This window comes from Ochotona princeps, chromosome 31 (genome assembly GCF_030435755.1).
Source record: "Ochotona princeps isolate mOchPri1 chromosome 31, mOchPri1.hap1, whole genome shotgun sequence".
NCBI classification, from domain to species: domain Eukaryota; kingdom Metazoa; phylum Chordata; class Mammalia; order Lagomorpha; family Ochotonidae; genus Ochotona; species Ochotona princeps.
The window spans coordinates 8,252,150-8,271,311 of NC_080862.1; the positions used below are offsets into that span (position 1 = coordinate 8,252,150).

At 45.6% G+C, this 19,162-nt stretch overlaps 1 protein-coding gene across 1 annotated transcript in view; it reads left to right on the forward strand.

Annotated features, from left to right (window-relative positions):
- The window catches only part of FANCC (FA complementation group C), a 212,376-nt gene that overhangs the window by 133,480 nt on the left and 59,734 nt on the right, over nucleotides 1-19,162 (forward strand). The gene's annotated exons all lie outside the window — the stretch shown is intronic.

The following is a 19,162-nucleotide window of genomic DNA, read 5'->3' on the forward strand; positions in this document are numbered from 1 at the left end:
ATCTTTTGCTCGTGTAATCATGTGAAATTAAAAAGTCAAGTTAAACGTGCATTTGGTCTAAGGGAAATTTCAAAGGGAAATATGAGTAACATTTGCATGGGGTTCTTTAGTTTGCTCACACATAATTGCATTTAACAATTCCCTAAAAAAAAATTATATCCTCACTTTGAAAGTGAGAAAGATGAGGCTTTAAATGTTACGAAGCATTTAGAAGGCTAGTTCAGTCAGAAAACTAGCACGTAAGTCCTTGACCTTCACAGTGCATTTTCTGTTTGAATGCTGGGTTTCCCCATCACTGGGGCATCATATGTCAACTGAAATAATTTATAATTTAACATATAGGACATTTATTTATACTCAAAAATGTTTTAAAAGAAAAAAAAAGTATTCGTGGCAGGAAGTGGAGTTGCGAACAGACTTGCTTGAACCTTGAATCTGGGTGGAAGTGAATGTGACGGTTGCCAGTCGGCGGCCAAGCTAAATGATCTTTACCCGCTGCCTCTCTGGGTTGTCTTCCTTTTGTCGGCTTCACAGAAGGCAGTTTTCTAGCTTGCACCATCCTGGTAACAGATTTGATTTCATTTTTAAAATTTAGTTATTTGAGACAGAGGGAATTGCATACACAAACACACAGAACAAGAGGCAGGGAGGGAGGGAGGCAGGGAGGCAGGGAGGCGGGAAGAGATTGAGATGAATTCTCAGACTTGGAACTCTCATTCAGTGGTTCATTCTTAAAATACCTACAGTAGGTAAGACTGGGCTGGGTGAAGTCATTAGCCACATTCTCCATCTAGCTCTCTTGCCTGGGTGGCAGGGACCCGAGCTTGAGCCTTCACCACTTGCATATTAGCAAGAAGATGGAGTCAAGAGTCAGAACCAGAGATCAAACCCGTGCACCGCAGTGTGGGATTCAGGTATCTTCCCTCTATTCTAGACACCCACCCCTCCTGTTAGCTTTCACATCCAGATGCTTTTCCCATTATTCTCTGGAGCGTTACTCTAGGACAGGAAGCCGGGGTGCCTACATCTCGTATCACAGTGCCCACTCTGAATCCCAGCTCTTTCTTTTGGGTCCAGCTTTCTGGTAGATTTCAACCCAGCTTCCTGCGGGGGAAGGGGAGAGCAGTGAATGATGACCCCACACAGGAGACGTCACTTGGATTCCTATCTCCTGGCTTCAGCCTGCCTGGCCCTCGTTAGTGTAAGCGTTTGGGAAATGAACTAGTGAATGAAAAATCTGTGTCTTTGCCTTGCCAATAAAATGAAAATATATTCTTAAAAGTATTATTGCATTCAAGATTCACATTCCTCACTAACCATGAGAAAGCTACATCTGAACACTTCTTTCTCTTGCCATTTTGTAGAAAGTGGAACTAGGGAGGGGAGGCGAGACTAAAGAGAGAGAAGGCAGTGGGACATCTGGGCAGAGAGAACAATGGTGGTATCAGTGAAAGCAGTGACATGGACAAAAGGCTGGCCCAGAGTGTGTTCTGGCTATAGTCAGTGGGACTTGCTGATGGGTGGGGTATGGAGAGGACGTGAAGGATATGAAGAATAAATTGAAGGGACCATCTAAAATTTCTCCTAGGTTAAAGAAGCCATGTCTAGGTTAGGATCATTTACTTTGGTAAAAATGAAAAGGGAGTTTTGGGCTAGTCTTGGACATGTTAAACTTGAGATATCTGTTGCATAAGTGAGGATGTTAGGCAAGCCAATTGGGAATGTGAGTGTGAAGAGAGGAGAGGGGATGGGACTGGAGCTAGGACTGCAGCAAGTGTTGTGGTCACTTTGCAAACGTGGGCGAGAGGTGAGGCGGAGCAGGACCTTGGGAGAGGGAGCACCCAGACTTTCTCATAGTCCCCTTATCGGGACAGAAAGGGACGGGGAGCCACGGACAGGAAAGCTGTCGGATTAAAACATCCAAACCGGATTCAAAGGTTTTACTGCATTTCCCAACAGCGCAGGGAGCTGGCTAAGATTTGGTGATAATCACTGAGTCTCTAATGTCTGCAACAAGCTGGGGATAAGGTTCCAGCAGATAAGATGAGAAAAAACCCTGTGATCTAGTGTACCGGCAGCTGAGACAAGGCAGAGGAAGCCAGCTCCACCCTGCAGGTGCACTCGTGGTACTTGAGCAGCAGCAGATGGCTGGCGCAATTACTAACCCAACAGCGTGCATGGCACCGTTCTGACCTATGGATTGAGAGGGATAGAAGCCAGACAAGAGAAATCTGAAGAGTGAATGAGGCAGACAAGTGAAAGCGGCGAGTTTAGACAACTTTTCCAGGACATTGTGCCTTGTGCTAAGTGCTAAGCAAAGAAAGAGGCAGCAATTCAAAGGAGGAGTACTGTCATCGAGGAGAAATACGCTCATTGGAGGTTATTGAGCGTGTTTGTAAATCAGCAGGAGCAGTGCAGCCATGATCCAGAAGAGAGCTGGCTTGCTGCTGCCAGCGTCCCAGTGAGATGCCAGTGCAGGCAGTTGGAGCCCAAAGGGGCACCTGGACTAGAAGGAGGCAGAAATGCTTCCTCCAGCAGAAGAGGGTTGTGGTGAGATGAACGAGTTACTTGTAGATTGCTGTATTCTCAACTGTTCATCTTGAAGCCACCAGAAGTAGTTTGGACTTAGACTTACTCAAATTGTGGAATCTTTGCAGATACAGCATGAGATGTCTTAGTAGTAGGATCCACGTTTAAACACAGAATTCACTTGTGTTTTCTATAATCTGTTATATGACTTTATACAATACTTTAAATATTGCACATGGATTTTTTTGCTTGTGGTGTCAAGTCGTTGCTCTCAATCTTGCAGTTGTGGAGTATTTTGGGTGTCAAATGCTCAGGTTAGAGTGCTCAGCCTGCATGTGAGGTGAGATATTCTCCGGGAGTTTTGGGAAACGGGCGATGGTGTGTAGAGAAAGGATGAGATCAGAAATAAGTGCTCAGGAAGTGGCTCACCAGATTGACCAAGGCACAAGAGAGTTGTAAGGACCAAGGTCATGCCTTGAGAGGCAACACTGCTGGCTTGGTTGGCCCATACTGTTGGGCAGCATTCCACTGTGTGGGCACTGAGGAGAGAGGATGGGGAGAGAACGCACCAGGGTTGTGAATTCACCAGGTGTGTACTACAGTGATTTAGCAAAGGGGGGAAGCAGGATGTTGAGGGTGTTCACAAAGGAATGATTATTTATACTTGGCAGAGAACACGTGAGTGACTTGGAATAGAGGTATTTCATAGAGTACACATTTCTAAGTGTATGAAACCATGTCTTTTGTAGGCAGTCTCATAAATGTGTTTTAGCACCATGATTTGAATCATTTTCATATTGCTATTTTGTTCAGGCTTATTTTTGTAAAAAAAAAAAAAAACAACTTTTGATTTTGGTTTTTAGAAAGCCAACACTTCCCCCCCTGGAACTAATGAGAGCTCAAGCAAGAGATTCTGTAAGCAAGAGTAAAAGCTGCAGACTTTGTTATGATTGGACCTGTGTTTGGAAACTCTGTGAATTGTGTTAGGTCAGCATCCTGCTCGTGGGCTAGGCTGTGTAAACAGTGGGTGTGGGGAGGCTCTGTGAATGAACAGCCTTCCCTCCCGCTCACAGACTTAACCACTGCAATGCTCCAGATTTCGGAGTGTTTATTTCACAGTAAAAAGGGGCTCTAAAAATACCAGGCCAGTTAGATTTTTATTGTAGATCATTTCATTTAAACTGCAGTGGAACATGTAAATTAAAAAAAAAAAAAAGCCACAGGCAGGCTTGTGAAGGAAGAGCTGTGGAGATCTGTCAGCAATCATTTGTTTTGGCCATGAATGCGAAACTGCAAAAGAGGACGGGAATAACTTTGTTCCGTCTTTTAAGTTAGAGCAATTGGTATGTTTAACTCATGTTCAGCGGATTTGAATAGCACACCAGAATGCGCAAATACTGAGCTATCTTAAGATAGTTACATTTACCAAGTTTTAAGTTAAAAGAGATCCTCTTTTTGGGCATGACTTAGAATATCATTCATAAATTTTTGTTGGTAGTCTTTTTTTTAAGTTATGGAGTTTAACAGACTGTAATTTTGAGTATCCAAAGTGAGAACAAAAGGGCTAGGATGGATTAGTCTGTAGGACGTAAGACGAAGGCCTGGGAGGGTCCAAGGAAGGATTATTGGGGTGGAGTAAGGGAAGGAGTGGACACAAAAATGTGAGAGAATGGGAAATTTGAAGAGTAAAAAGTAAGTTGGGAGCCGATAATGCTATGGAGAAAGCCATGGATCATCCACGTTAGGAATAACAAGGTTCATTGACTTTGGAGGTTTGGAGTTATGGACAGGACTGTAAGTCCAGAGGAAAACGTGTGGCCTTTCACTGATCAGGAATGGCTTCAGGAATCCCTGACCCTTGCTCATGGGGCAAAGTAGCGAGGGTTCTGGGCTTGTGGTTTCTTTTGACTTCTTCCTTGTTTCTCCCCAGGACAGTGATGGTGTTGGGGTATGGAGCCTTGAGCATGGAGTCACTAAAGGAGGCAGCAGCAAGAGATTTTTAAGGCAAATATCGCATGTAAACGACCTGCGCGCACAGCATCCTGAAGCAGTGGCAGTGACGACATGCAATACTTGCCTTTCTGAGTGTATGGACGGGGTGCTCTGGGGAGAGAAAGTGGAGATCATATAATATCTCTAATTGAAACAATGGTAAAAGGTCAAGTTAAATAGAGACAGTGGCAAGTGCTTGACTTGTAGGCAAGCAAAATTATGAAACAGAATGCTCTAAAGACCTCTCTGGCCTCCTGCTGAGGGCAGCTGCTAGATGCTGGCCTATCTTGGAAACTGTTAGTCCTGGCGCTGCACTGTGGAAGCTCGGGCACGTCTCTGGCACCTGCTGTGCCCAGCTCTCCAAATGGGTGATTTACCTACGTGACTGTTCAGTCCTGCTAACCCTGGGAGATACTGTTTTCCTCACTTCAAAGGTAAAGAAACTGAGACTTAGTGATTTTCTCCAATGAGTGACAGATCTTCTAGTGGAACTGGCATGAGTGACTGCAGAGTCCTGGTTTTTTTCCACTTTGAACGTGACCTGATCTCTCTTGTCTATACTCTGATGGAGAAGACTTTGGACAGAGGAATGCAGAACTTCAGCTAAGGTGGGAAGGTTATAGGATCAACTGTGTTGTGTTGTCTTGCAGAGGAGAGAAATTTGGAGAACATTTTGATGACGTGCGTCAGTGGACAGGAGCTGACCCAGCTGGTCTTCCTGATGAGGCATTGAGAGCGAGGTGTCTGCACATTCACTTCTGAGAGACGCTCTGGGGCTGTCTGGTTTTCACACTTAGAGCTGACTTCACACAGTTCTGATTGTGACAGACTGCATGATGATGCCCTTTTTCGCTCTAAGCTGTTTATATGCAAGAGCAGGCTTTTGTGATGATACGAAAGTCAGTAGGTGGACCACGACCATGACAGTGTAGAGAGAAAAGCAAAAGCAGGTGTTACCTAGATCTTGTGTCTGTTCCATCCCCACCCAGCCTGAGGTTGAAGTTACAGCAGCTGCTGCTGATGGAGCCACATGTCCTCCCTCCATGTGACAGCCCTCCATGGTCAGTTACTGTGTACATTTCACGTAGGTAGACTGGGAGAACTAACACTGCTTTAAAAAGTTACCCTGAGATCATTAGCTAGGACTCAAAAGTCTGTCCAACCACTTAGCTCTATTTAAAAGCCTGTGACCTTTGTTTTTCCTTCTTATATTATCTGTACAAGTACTACATTAATATAGTCCCATGAAAACAAAACCAGCCCATCCACAGCAGCCTACCAGAGGAGGAATTTCTGGGCTCACAGGACTGTAGGGTTGCCTGGCCTTCTTTACCTCTGTGTATAGGGAAGCATTCATTTCCTTTATGTTTGGGTTGCTTTAAGTGGAACAATGCTGAAAGAATGTTCTATGTTATACGCAAATTTCATATTCCCAGAACTGGAATCGCTGCATCGTATAGTAGGTCAGTGTTCAGTTCTCTTACCACGCTGCACACTTCCATAGTGGTTGTACGAGGCAACACTGCTACACCTATACTCTGAATATAAGTTGCAGAATATTCTTCCGCAACTTACTTTCTTCACATAATAGTCACTCCTGTATTTATTTCCATACAAATATCCTTTTTCTGTAGTGAACAGTTATCTTTATGCTAGAGATAAGAGGAACATTCGAAAAATGTAATTCAACTAATGAGTCTATCTTTAAACCAGAGCTGCTTTTATATTATATGTTTGTTTATTTGAAAGAGGAGAATAAGCAGAGCTCTTTCACTCTCCAGAATGCCATAATGGTCAGGGCTTTAGAGATCAAAGCCAGGAGCCCAGAGTGCCTTCTAGGTCTCTAAGGTGGCTGTAGGGACCCCAAGACTTGGATCATCTTCTGCATATTAGCAGGGAGCTGGATCAGATGTGGAGTTGCTGGTTCTTGAATTGATGTCTGTGTGATGCCAGTGTTGCAGGCAGCATCTTAATCCACCATGCCACAATGCTGGCCCCAAACCAGAGCTTATTAACAGATGACTTTGCTTTGAAGAGTACTTGGTAATACCTGCCGACATCTTTGGGAGACTCCCAGCTTCTCAGGGTGGATGAACAGGATACTCTGTTCTGTACCACTAAACAGAGAATAATCTGGTCCCACATTGAGAACACCAGATGGGCCTAAATCTTTTTGTTTATTTATTTTATTTTTGATGTTGTTTACATAGTTGATAAAAATACTAGTCCATGAGGACTGCTGGATGGGGGGAGGTAGGTGGGACAAATGCTTCCAATTTTCCTGTTCTTCCCTTTTCTCCTGTGTGTGTGTGTGTAGGCGGGGGTGGGTTTGGGGGTAAGTAGGAAAAGGGAGAGGGCCACTCCCAGCTGCCAGCAAACATCAGTACCTGGGGACGGGGATGTCCACTAAGTGTCATCTTAGAAATCTCAGTCTGGAGAAGAATGTTCCAAGGGTATTGCTTAAGTAGTTTTGATAGTTCTGAGACACTGTCGGTCTCACTGCTTGAAGGTTGAGAAAATCCTTCCAAGGTCCGTTGGCTGACAGAGTGGCTGTATCCACTCACCCAAACATTTGCTGACAAAGCTTGGCCAGGAGAGTTGTCCAGCTTGCTCTGCTCTCCATCTTTTTACATGACACTAAACCTCCTCTGTGGATTCAAATGAGCTGACTGTCATGATCCCCTTATACACCTGGGCATGTCACCCACTGTATGGGCATCAGCAATCGAGGAGGCCCAGTCCTAATGCATTCATTCTAAGGTCAGAACACAAATCCTATTTTCCCTGTGCCTGGGATTTTGAGTCCAGTGGTCCAGTTAGGAAGTCCCCCAAGAAACCTCACCTGGCATGACCCCAGACCGGACTCTTGCATGGTCAGTGAGTACTGGGTCCAGTTTAGTCAGTCACTCATATAAGCCTGTGCACATATTGGTACCTGGTCAGTTCCATCGCCAGTCCCAGGTCCCATGCAAAACTGACTGGTGCTGTGGCCTAGCTGAGCCCAGCGTGCCACAGACCTGGCCTTTGCACATACCAGTGGAAACTGCAGCCTAATTGGGGTGAGCCCCCAATGATAACCCCAGGCACCCCCCAGCTTGCCAGTATGTGCAGCAGACTAGTCCAGTCTGTGCCATATCCCAGCTGGCCTCTTGTGTACACCGATAGGTGTTGCAGCTTAGCTCAGTCCACCCCATCCCACGACCTAGCCTACATGTACGATGATGGGCGCTGCCCCTTTGTCCAGCCTGTCCTGCTTCCAGCTGTGGTTCTCATGCAGAGCAGCAGGAGCCGCACCCCAGCAGAGGAATGCCACAGTACCAGGTGGGAAGGCCTGCTAAGCCCAGGACCTTTCCCAGATCTTGCACTTTCTAGGGGGGATTGTGATGCAGTCTGACACAACTTGCACACTGTCCCAGCACTTGGTAGGGATGTTGCAGCAAAGCCTGGCCAGTTTGTACTTTTCCTGGCCCTGGTATGCACCAGCAGATGCAGTGGCCTAGCCTAGCCTGGCTCTCCCCCAAACCCAGTTCATATGTAGGCCAGCAGTTTTTGCAGCCCTACCCAGCCCAGTCTGCCCTCAGTCCCAGCTCTCATGTTCACCACTGGGAGGAGTGACCTTGTAGGGACTCCCCTACCAGATTCACTCCTGGCCTGGGGTCTTGCATGTTCTGGTAGGTGCTGTAGCAGAGTCTGTTATGGTCCGTCTCACTTCAGCATTCACCAGCGGGTACTGCAGCCTAGCTCCACCTGGTCTGCCACTAGTCCCACCTCATGCTGGGGAGTGCTTCAGCCAGCCCCCAGTACTGGCCCTAATGTGAACTGGTGGGTATTGCATCTCAATCCAGCCTGGCCAGCACTCTGTTCTAACTCTTGCACCTGCCAGTGGGTATTGCAGACTAGCCTGAACTGGCCTGCCCCGAGACCTGACCCATGTGTATGCTGACAAGTACTGTAGCCTGGCCTGGTCTGGCCTGTCCCCAGCTTCAGTTCTTGAGCTCAGCAGCCGGGGCCGGTCTTAACAGGCAGCAAGCTCCCCTTTCAGACCACCTCCCAGTCATAGATCTTGCACACTGGTGGGTGTTTTACTCAGCTTGACTTGGTCCCCCTCAAGTCCCAACATTCACCAGCAGGTACTACAGCCTTGCCAGATCAGCCCACACCCATTCCTGCTCTCACCGGTGTGTACTACAGCCTAGCTCTTGTTGTCTTACCCCCAGCCCTCATGTGGCTCAGCTTATGCCACAACCTGGCTCAGCCCATTCCATACCCATTCTGATTCTCACTACTGCCAACAGGTGAGGGAACCTATCCCAGTCTGGCATACTCAGTCCCAGCCCACATGCGTGCCAAGGGATGTCGTAGCCATTTTCAGCCTATCTGCCCCCATTCCCGAATTTTGGGCTCGCTAATGGGAACCACAGCCCGAGCAGGGGAGTCCCCGTAGCTTCCCTGCCAGGCCCTCTCCCAGCCATAGAACTTGGACGTGCCAGTGGTTTCTCCCACCAAGCCTGGCATGACCTGCCTCCAGTCTGTTTGATTTTAAAGACTGATTTTTTTATTTGGAAGGGTAAGCTACAGAGAGAGATGAAGAGAAAGAAAAAAAGAGAGAGAGAAAGAAAAGAGAATGAAAATAAATAAATCTGCTAGTTCACTCTCCGAATATCACAGTGTGCTGGGCTGAGCTAGGCTGGAGCCAGGAGCCAGGAACTTCATCTGGGTCTGCCACGTGGGCGGCATACCCCAAGCGCCTAGGCCGTGGTTCTGCTTTCCCAGGCATATTAGCAGAGTGCTGAATCAGAGATGGAGCAGCCCCAACTCCAGTTGGGGCTCAGAATGGGATGCCTGCATCACAGGGAATGGCTCAATCCCTGATGTGCCACAACACCTACTTCAACATGTAGTTTCTTCATGCTAACCTTTACTTAAGAGAGCTGAATAGTAAGTCCACTTTTAAAAATGATTTCAGTTTCTAAGGAAACAGTATCCTGTCTTCTTCCCTGATTTGAAATCATATTTGTAATATAAGTATTTTTACATAATCAGAGTAAGGTGTATGAGAGGAAAAATAAGTCTGTGGATCCTGCACTGTGGTGTACTGCCTGGGCAGCCAACGTCCTGATTGGGCACTATCTGAATCTTAGTTGTTCTTCTTCCTATCAGTTCCTTGCCAGTTTGCTTTGGAAAGCAGCTGAAGATGGCCCAAGTGCTTGGAGCCCTTTACCCATGTAGATCTGGATGAAATTGCTGGCTCCTGGCTTCTAATCAGCCCAGCTCCAGCCATTGTGACCATCTGGGAAGGGAACCAGTGTAGGGAAGATCTCTCTCTAATTCTGGCTTTTAAATAAATAAATAAATAAATAAATAAATAAATAAAAAATAAAATGTACGATGATGTCACAGAAAGGTAACTCCTTCCTGAGAAGCCTAATGTAAAGGAGCTTCAGATTGGACCTGGCAAGGTAGTCTAGTGACTAAAGTCCTCACCTTGCATGCACTAGGATCCAATATGGGTGCAGGTTCATGTCCCGGTGGCACCGCTTCCCTTCCAGCTCCCTGCTTGTAGCCTGGGAAAGCAGTAGAGGACGGCCCAAAACCTTGGGACTCTGCATCCATATGGGAGACCTGGAAGAGCCTTCTGGCTTTGGATTGGCTCAGCTCCTGTCGTTAAGGCCACTTAGCAAGTGAACCAGATCTATCCTCCTCTCTGCCTCTCCTCTTCTCTGTATATCTGACTTTCCAATACTACGTATATATAAAATATATCTATCAAGCAAAACCAAAAAAAGGAGCTTCAGACCAAAAGGAGCAGAGTAATTATCATGGAAATTTAAAATGCCACATATGATAGAATTTTATTTTGTAGTTCTGAACAGCCTCTTTTTAAGTTGCCTGTTTTTTTCTCTTTCTTTTTTTTAATATTTATTTTAAGAGTTACCAGGGCTGGGGGATACTCTGTTCACTGGTTCACTCCCCAAAATGGCTACAATGACCAGACCTGAACCTATCTGAAGCCAAGAGCCAGGAGTTTCCTTCAGGAATCCCACATGGGTGCAATGCCTCAAGACCTTGGACCATCCTCTGATGCTTTCCCAGGTCATACACAGAGAGCTGGATGGGAAGTGGAGAGCTGGAACTGGAACCAGTGTCCGTATGGGATTGGTCGCCACTGTGGGGGATCAGTCTGATAGGCCACCACGCCACGCCAAAGCTTTCCTATTTTGATCTCTACATGCATGAATTTGTGCTGCTTGTTTATTTCTTTCATTTTCCCCTTGCCTCAAGCATGTTGTTCTTGGCCTTTGCTTTTTTTGTGTAAACTTTAGAAAAACTCCTGAAGCTACCCCCAAGAGCCTGTTCAGAAGTGACATCAGTACTGCGTTGTATCCATATGCCAAAGACTCAACATTTCCGTGACATAGAATTTTTCTCACTCAGATCATATATCTTTTTCTAGTTATACAGATTACGTTAATTAATTAACGATTAGGGAATTGCTGACCCATTTTATTGTATACAGGACAACATTTATTTTCTCTCTCTCTCTCTGTTTCTTCTTTCTTTTCCTTCTTTTGTCCCCTCCTCTCTCTTACATTTCCTCCTCTTATCTTCCCTCCCTTCTTTTCTTTGTAAAAGATGTTTTCTTATTTCAAAGGCAGTTGCAGAGGTAAAGAGAGAAACCTCTTCTATGCACTGATTTACTCCCCAAATGGCAGCAAGGGCCAGGACTGGGCCAGGCTGAAGCCAGGAACCAGTAACTTCTGGGTTTCCCACATGGTGCATGAATTCCAAGTGCTTGCACTGTCTTCTGCTGCATTAGTCGGCACATTAACAGGGAGCTGGATTGGAAGTGGAGCAACCAGGATTTGAACCTTCACCTATATGGATTGCCAACACTTCAGGCAGTGGCTTAAGCCACTGTACCACAGTGCCAATCCCTCCTTTCGTTTTTATATAAAGATTTATTTAAGTCAGAGTTCATAAAAGATTAAAAAGGCAGAGTAACAGAGACAAATAGATCTTCCATGTATTGATTCATTCCCCAAATGGCTGTAGTGCCCACAGCTGGTCAGGCCGAAGCCAGGACCCTGGAATTCCATCCAGATCTCCCAAAGAAGTTAGGCTCACAAGCACTTGGACTGTCCTCTGTTTTCCCGGGCACATTCACTGGGAGCTGCGTTGAAATGGAGCAGTGGGACTGGAACTGGCACTCCAGTGTGGGAGGCAGGCTTCAGAAGTGGCAGCTTCAGTTGCACCATAATGCTGGCCCCAACTACTTGTTCTTTCCATTGAAGTAAATGTAGGTGACATTATGTGTTGATCTCATTTCTGTGTTATCTTTACTGGCAGGAGAAAAATGATAATTTAAGATTGCTATGAAGAAAATTAACTAATTTTCCATATGGTAGCCAAATTAGAAAAATATAAATCATTTGCAGGTGATTTAATTAATTTTGGAATTTTAATATTAGTTAAGCAAACAAACAATTCCAATAGAATAACATAAATGTTTTATTAGATGTTTACATAAAATGCCGGAGGAACATAAAAAAGGAAGTGAGTGACTCAAACTTTGGGCACAGGCATTTATACTGTGCAAGAGCCTGCCGCGGACTGCCCCTGAGTGAAGGCAGCCAGGTAGTGTATGAACACTTGAGACATGGCACGCTTCCACACCTTGGGTTATTTTGGGGCATAGATCTAGAAGGAGGGGGATGCATAATAATTGAAGAAAAGTGGGTCAAACTCATACAAGCTCTGTTTAAAAATTCAGATTTATAGGGGAAAGTGTTTTCAAATTGTGTTGGTCTGCACTGTAGCATTTATTTAAATCCAGCCAAGGCTGATTTGGAATTTCCCAGTTTTTGCTGTTGCACCTCTTGTGCCCGTTCTAGACTATGGTACACGTATCCACTAACTGCACAATTCCAAAAGCAGTATATTGTTCATGGAAGTTACATCCACATCGGTGCTATGTTCTGGTCAGTATTCAAAAAGTGGCTAAGCCTCCCTGGAGTACATGCAGCGGTGTCATGGTTTTCAGTATGCTGTGGATATTTATGACCTGCAACTTAGAAAAGCAGATTGTGAAAGAACATTTATTGTGTTCTACTGTAATGAGGTCACAAAAGAATCCTGTCGGGATAACATTGTTCATAGCTCTAAAGGAACAGGACACGCTATGGAGTTTGATTGTTGGCTGAAATGCCAAAGGGTTGTTTGCAGTTGCTCACGGAATGTAAAAATTAGCAAGCCAGTCCTTTCCTGGGTGAGCTGCTGGTTAAGGAGCAGGGAGGGGGTGTTTTTATCACATCCCAGCAGGGTGAAACTTGAAGGCCCCAAAAGAAAAGCACAAGGAAAGAAAATCTTACAGGAAGATGGATTTTGAAAGATGCATTTAATTTTGGCAGCTATAGACGGGAGGGCATTGTTTTTCTCAGGGGAGAGAAATGAGGTGGGAAGGGGCTTGGTGAACCTGGCAGCCAGCGAGGACTCTGAGCAAGTCACAGGGACCACCAGAGGGAGCTTGAGGATGTCAGTTGGACCCGTTGGGTTGATGCCACAAAGGAGTGTGGGATCCCCAAGAAGGCCCGGAGCCATGATGGTGACAGGCGCATTCCTGCCGTGCCTGCCCTCCCCAGCACCCCACCCCCCGTTCTGTTCCCTTTGCTCTGTCTTTCCCAGCTGACATCACACATGCAATATGCAGTGTTCTCTCTTTTTCCCCCACCCAGAATCAGCTCAGTTCCAGCGCTCCGGGAGTACTCTGAACCTGCCAGTTGGAACTGGCCCTGTTCCCACAGTGATCGCCTCGCTCCTCCTCGTAGCAGCCAGAGCATTTAGTCTTGTATGATGATTATTCCCACTTTGAGTCCTGTGAGCAGCTTGTAGGGACTGTTCATCCCAGTTACACCAGGAACACTTTAGAAATCAAATCATACTTTTAAAAAGATTTATTTATTTGAAAGGCAGAGTTACACAAAGAGAAAGGGAGAGAGGAAGAGAGAGAGAGAGAGAGAGAGAGAGAGAGAGAGAGAGAGAGAGAGAAGCATTTTCAATTTTCCATCCTCTAACTCAAAATTGCCACACTAGCCAGGCTGACTTGGAGTCCTGGAACTCCAACCTGGTCTCCCATGTGGGTGGCAGGGGCCCAAGCACCTGTGCCATCTTCTGTTGTTTTCCCAGGTGCATTAGCAGGGAGCAGGGTCAGGAGTGAAGCAGCTGCTACACATGCCTGGCCCATAAGGGATGCAGGCATAGCAGGTGGGGATTTGGCTTGATGCTGCACAATGCCAGCCCCGTGAAATCACATCAGACTGGGTACTGTTTGTTGAGTGAGATGGAGCCTTGTTTACAGTTCCTGTTGCTATATCTTACATGTAAAGATTTAGATGCAGTAGACAACAAAGAGATGGAAATTCTAAAAGATTTTAATTTTCACATAAAGAAACTCTTTGGAGTTCTTTATGCTTAGTCTCTGTTCAAGAAAATTGACCTGGAGAGATGAAAGGAGAAGTTTGGCTCTGCTAGCCTTCTGCCTGAGCAAAAACCACAGCTCTTCCTCCTGCTCAGACTGTGTGCCAGGCCACGGCTTCTTGGCTGCAGCCTTCTTAACGCATCCATGAACGTGCTGCCGGTTACCAGCAGGAGCAGAAGATGAGAGGAATACAGACCAGTCTCCTTGTCAGCATTCACCCGCATGCTCTGAGTATTTACAGCAGCTGCTTGAGCACCTAAAGTGTTCTTTCACTATTAAAACTCACCTAGAAATCAAAGTTGTGCCCCAGAATATTCTATGTGCCACCTTGTTGGTCCATTCACTTTCTGGCCTGGAAGGGTTTTAGTCAGGGTGGTACATTTGCATGTTTTCTTTATGTCAAAACCTGCTACATTCACATTCGTGTTGTAGGTTTGTGGTCTGTAGAAACCCAGTTCTTTAGTGGCAAAATGAAAAGTTTGGAGTTGAGGGCTCTCTAAGACCACTCTGGCAGTGGTTTTTTTTTTTCTTCTGAATAAAGATGAATTTTGATTACTTTAGCTATCTTTTTTATTTTTTAAAGATTTATTTATTTGGAAGTCAGAGTTACACAGATGTACAGAGAACTTGCGTGTGAGCGATCATCTGCTGGTCCACTCCCCAAATGGCTGTAATAACCAGGGCTGGGCCCGACCGAAGCCTGAAGCCTAGAATTCCATCTGAATCTCCCACGTAGATGATAGGGCCCCAAGCTTTCGAGCCATCCTCCACTGCTTTCCCAGGAGCATTAGCAGGAATTGGATCAGGAGGAGGATCCATCATCACAAGTTGCAGCTTAACTCGCTGCTCCACAATGCCAGCCCCTCTGGCAGGTGTGTTTTGGCTTGTTTTGTTTCGTCTCGTTTTTGTAGATTTATGCTATGTATTTGAAAGCTGGAGCTACAGGGGCAGAGAGAGAGAGGGATGGGGAGAGAGAGAGAGGGAAGGAGAGGAGAGGAGTGGAGAGGAGAGGAGAGCAGAGGAGAGGAGAGCAGAGGAGAGCAGAGGAGAGGAGAGAGGGAGTGAGGTCTTTTCATCCATTGGTTCACTCCCTAAATGATCACAACAACTGGAGCTGAGCCTGTCCAAAGCTAGGCGCCAAGAACCAATAGCTTCTGCAGGTCTCTCACGTGGGTGCAGGGGCTCAAGCCCTTGGCTGTCTCCTGCTGGCCTAGGCACTTCAGCGATCTGGATCAGAAGTAGAGCCGCCTACGCCTAAACTGGTGCCCGTGTGGAACGCCAGCCCTGCGAGCCCTGCTTCAGTGTGCTACATCCCAGCACCAGCCTCCTCTCTGCCAGAATGTTTTAAAGGAATTTGTTACCGTGTATTGGTTTTGTTTGCGTAATAATTTGTTTTGATCCAGGGTCAGATGCCTAGTCTTCAGTGGTTTGTGTTTAGGTTATTTGGGCAGCAGAAAAATTATCCTTAGCAATGACAAATGGGTAGCAATGTTTAAGTTTCCTTTGAAAGAGAGATTTAGGGGACTCATGTAGAGAGTGTCTGGTTTGAAGTTTTATAACCCTAGGTAGCTCTCACTATGTTGTTCATAGGACAGGTGGAAGACTTTTGTTGTCTCCTGCAGCAGTTCATGTTAGAAAGTTAGAGAGAAAACAGATATAAAACCAAGCATAGTTTTACTTTGCAAAAAATATATATGGTAAAAAATGAGATGTTAATTTAAAATTTGAAAATTTCTTCACATTATCTGTATTTCTAAACAATCACTTGTAGAAATAACCTGTGATTACTATTTGTTGCCTTTCCCAATTTTTGTGCTTTTAAGATTAAAAATCACATTGAATGTTTAGTTTTATACCTTGATTTACAGTTTCATATTCTTTTCCTGTGTTATAAATGTCTTTTTGTAACATAATTCACACTTTTAGTTCATCTTGAGAAAATCTGTGAATATTTTGGTTATTTCTTATTTGTACTATTATAAGTAGTGCTATTATGAACCTAAATTCTTCATTAAGATATGTACTGAGAAACTAATTTACTGGATAAGAGGGTACTTGTTTTAATACATTTTCTATTGTGTTTGTTTTGTGCTGCTATGCGACCTGAAAAACTGAGCTTGAGTAGTTTATAAAGAATAGAGATTTACTTTTATTTAAAAAAAAAAAATAAGATAGGAGAGCTTTTTGTGAAGAGCTTGGGCCATCATTTGCTACCTTCGCAGAGGCATTGGCAGTGGGCTTGGCTGCAAGTGGAGCAGCCAGGACTTGAACTGGTGCCGCGTGGATGTGGTTTTGCAGGTGGTACTTTCTCTGTTACACCACAGGGCCAGCCCTACTTTTGCAGTTTAGGGGCCAGGAAATTACAAGGTCAAGGGCTTCATGTGGCAGAAAGTCAAGAGGTACAGGCGAAGAAGGAGAGCCCAAACCCTCTGCTTGCCTGTAACTCCTCTTTATAGACCAGCGTTAGCGCATTCCAGTGAGGGCAGAGTCCTCAGGACCTAAGCATCTCTTAGAGTATCCTCCGCATTGCTTCGAGTGCCTGGTTATCAACACTATTGCGTTGGGAATTAAGTTTCCAACAGGTGATTTTGGGACATGCTTCTGAACCATTGCAGCCATATATTGGTAAGTGACCTCCCAGAAAGTCTATAAAATCCCGCTCCCCACAGCAGTGGAATGCTCATTTCATCCATCCTGCCAGTGCTGAGTGTTGTGGCGTAAATAGTTTTTGTCTTTGTATTTTCATTCAATGGGAGGGTCAGAGAGAGAGAGAGAGAGAGAGGGAGAGAGAGACTCCTAACTGGTCAGGCTGGAACCAGAAGCGCCAGCCGTGTCTCCCATGTAGGTGCAGAGGCTCAAGTACTTAGAGCGTCTGCTGCTTCACCAGGAGAGTTGTCGTGGAGCTAGACAGAAGGGAAGCAGCCAGGACTGAGACCAGCGCCCAAGTGAGCTGCGGTGCGGCAGGCAGGGGTGTTATCTAAGCCATAGCACTGCCCCTGCAACATTACTTAAATATTAATCTGAGAAGTAGGAAGAAAGAGAGACACAGATATAAATAAAGAACCATATGCTGACTCACTCCCCCAAACAGCAGGGGTTAGGCCAATCCAAAGCTAGGAGCCAAGAACCCAATCTAGGACGCCCCCAAGTGTGGCAGGAACTCAAGTACTGGAGCCAACTCCGCCGCCTCCTGTTTTTTTGTGTTAGCAGCATGTGGGAATCAAACCCGGGCACTCTGTTGTGGCCTAGGCCTGTCTAACCCCTAGGTCCAACCCCAGTTCTAAGATGTGCAGTCTTTTTTTTTTTTTAAGATTTATTTATTTTTATTGCAAAGTCAGATATATGAAGAGGAGGAGAGATAGAGAGGAAGACCTTCTGTCCAGTGATTCACTGCCCAAGAGACTGCAATGGCCGGAGCCGCGCTGATCTGAAGCCAGGAGCCAGGAGCTTCCTCTAGGTCTCCCACATGGGTGTACGGTCCCAAGGCTTTGGGCCGTCCTCGACTGCTTTCCCAGGCAACAAGCAGGGAGCTGGATGGGAAGTGGGGCCGCAGGGATTAGAACGGGCGCCCATATGGGATCCCAGCCCATTCAAGGTGAGGACTTTGGCTGCTAGGCTACTGCACCAGGCCCAGATGTGCAATCTTAACTAACCATCTACTGTCTCTAATTTCCTTCTGGCATACACTTCAGTACTTTCCACCACAGCCAGGTGTATAGTATGTTGTGCTGTCATTTTGTTAATAATTGAACATGAGATTTCGATGAGATGCCACTTATAAAACTTAGCACACATGGTGTGCTTGTCACACATGGTGAATACCCAGTAAATTTTTGTTTGACATGATCATTGGAATTACTTTAAGAAAGGCCATTATCCCAGTGAAGGGGCTAGGAGAACCTTCAGGTAAAGGGAGTAAGGCATGGTTATGACTTACTGATGGGGGAAGTAAGCAGGTGGCGTTGGGAGCTCGCTGCAGAGCCAGTGAAGCCGTCCTTTTCACTTTGGGGGTATTGTTGTTCTTTATAGTAAGGGTACTTAATACTTACAAGCATAGGAGTTTAAACTAAGCCAGGCAGATTTGCACTGTTAAAAGCTATCCTTGGCGTCAGGGGCAGGGGCAGTGGCTGTGGTACTGGCATTAAGGCATACTGGGTTAAGCTGCTAGTTATAATAGCACCACCCCATGTGGAAACCACTTTTAGTCCCAATTGCTCCACTTCTACACCAGTTGCAGGCCAGTAGCTTCTGAAAGCAGCAAAAGATGGCCTAAGTGGTCGGACTCCTGTTACCCATGGAAGAGTTCCAGATGAAGCTTGGGGCTTTGGCCTGGACCCAGCCCTGGCTGTTGCAGCCATTTAGGGAGTGAACCAGCAGATGGAAAAAATCTCTGTGTGTCTTTAACTATGCTTTTCAAATAAGGAAGCCTTTTAGAAAGAAGAAGGTGGCTCTTGGGCCATCTTGCACTGCTTTCCCAGGAGTGTTGGCAGGAAGCTGGATTGGAAGCGCAGCAGCTGGACATGAGCCAGTTTTACAGGCAATGTCTTTAGCTGCCATGCCACAGCTAGGTCCCATGGTACTAATTCTTGATTGAAATATCCTTAGACTTCTCCTTGGTTTATACTGTCATCTCCACGTATTTGTGTGTGAATTCACTAGCATACAAACAGGTGTACATTTTATATATGTGTGCAAATTCATCACATCTCATGATTGTTTAATTGCAAAACACAGTGTGTGACTTTTTAAAAATTATAAAATAACTGTCCTGTGAATATGTTTAAAAAGCACTGAATTTTCACTTAAAAGGGGTTAAATTTTGTGGCATGTGGATTATTTCCATAAAGCTTACTTAATTTTTACGAAATAACTCAGTATTTAAGAGAATGTTTTTATTGATTATAGAAGCAGTACATTTGCGTATTGTAAGAAACTGGAAAGCATGCTGGAATCGGAAGAAGGGCCAACCCAGGGGCTGTCTGCGCGTGTCTGCGCGTGTCTGCGCGTGTCTGCACCTGTCTGCGCCTGTCTGCATGTCTGCGCATATCTGCACCTGTCTGCGTGTGTCTGCGCATGCACTCACGGCGGGCACTGCCCTGAGACTGTCGGCCGCTGGGGCTGCTGTCACCTATCATTTTTTCACCCACACTTTGTATTATTTTTCTT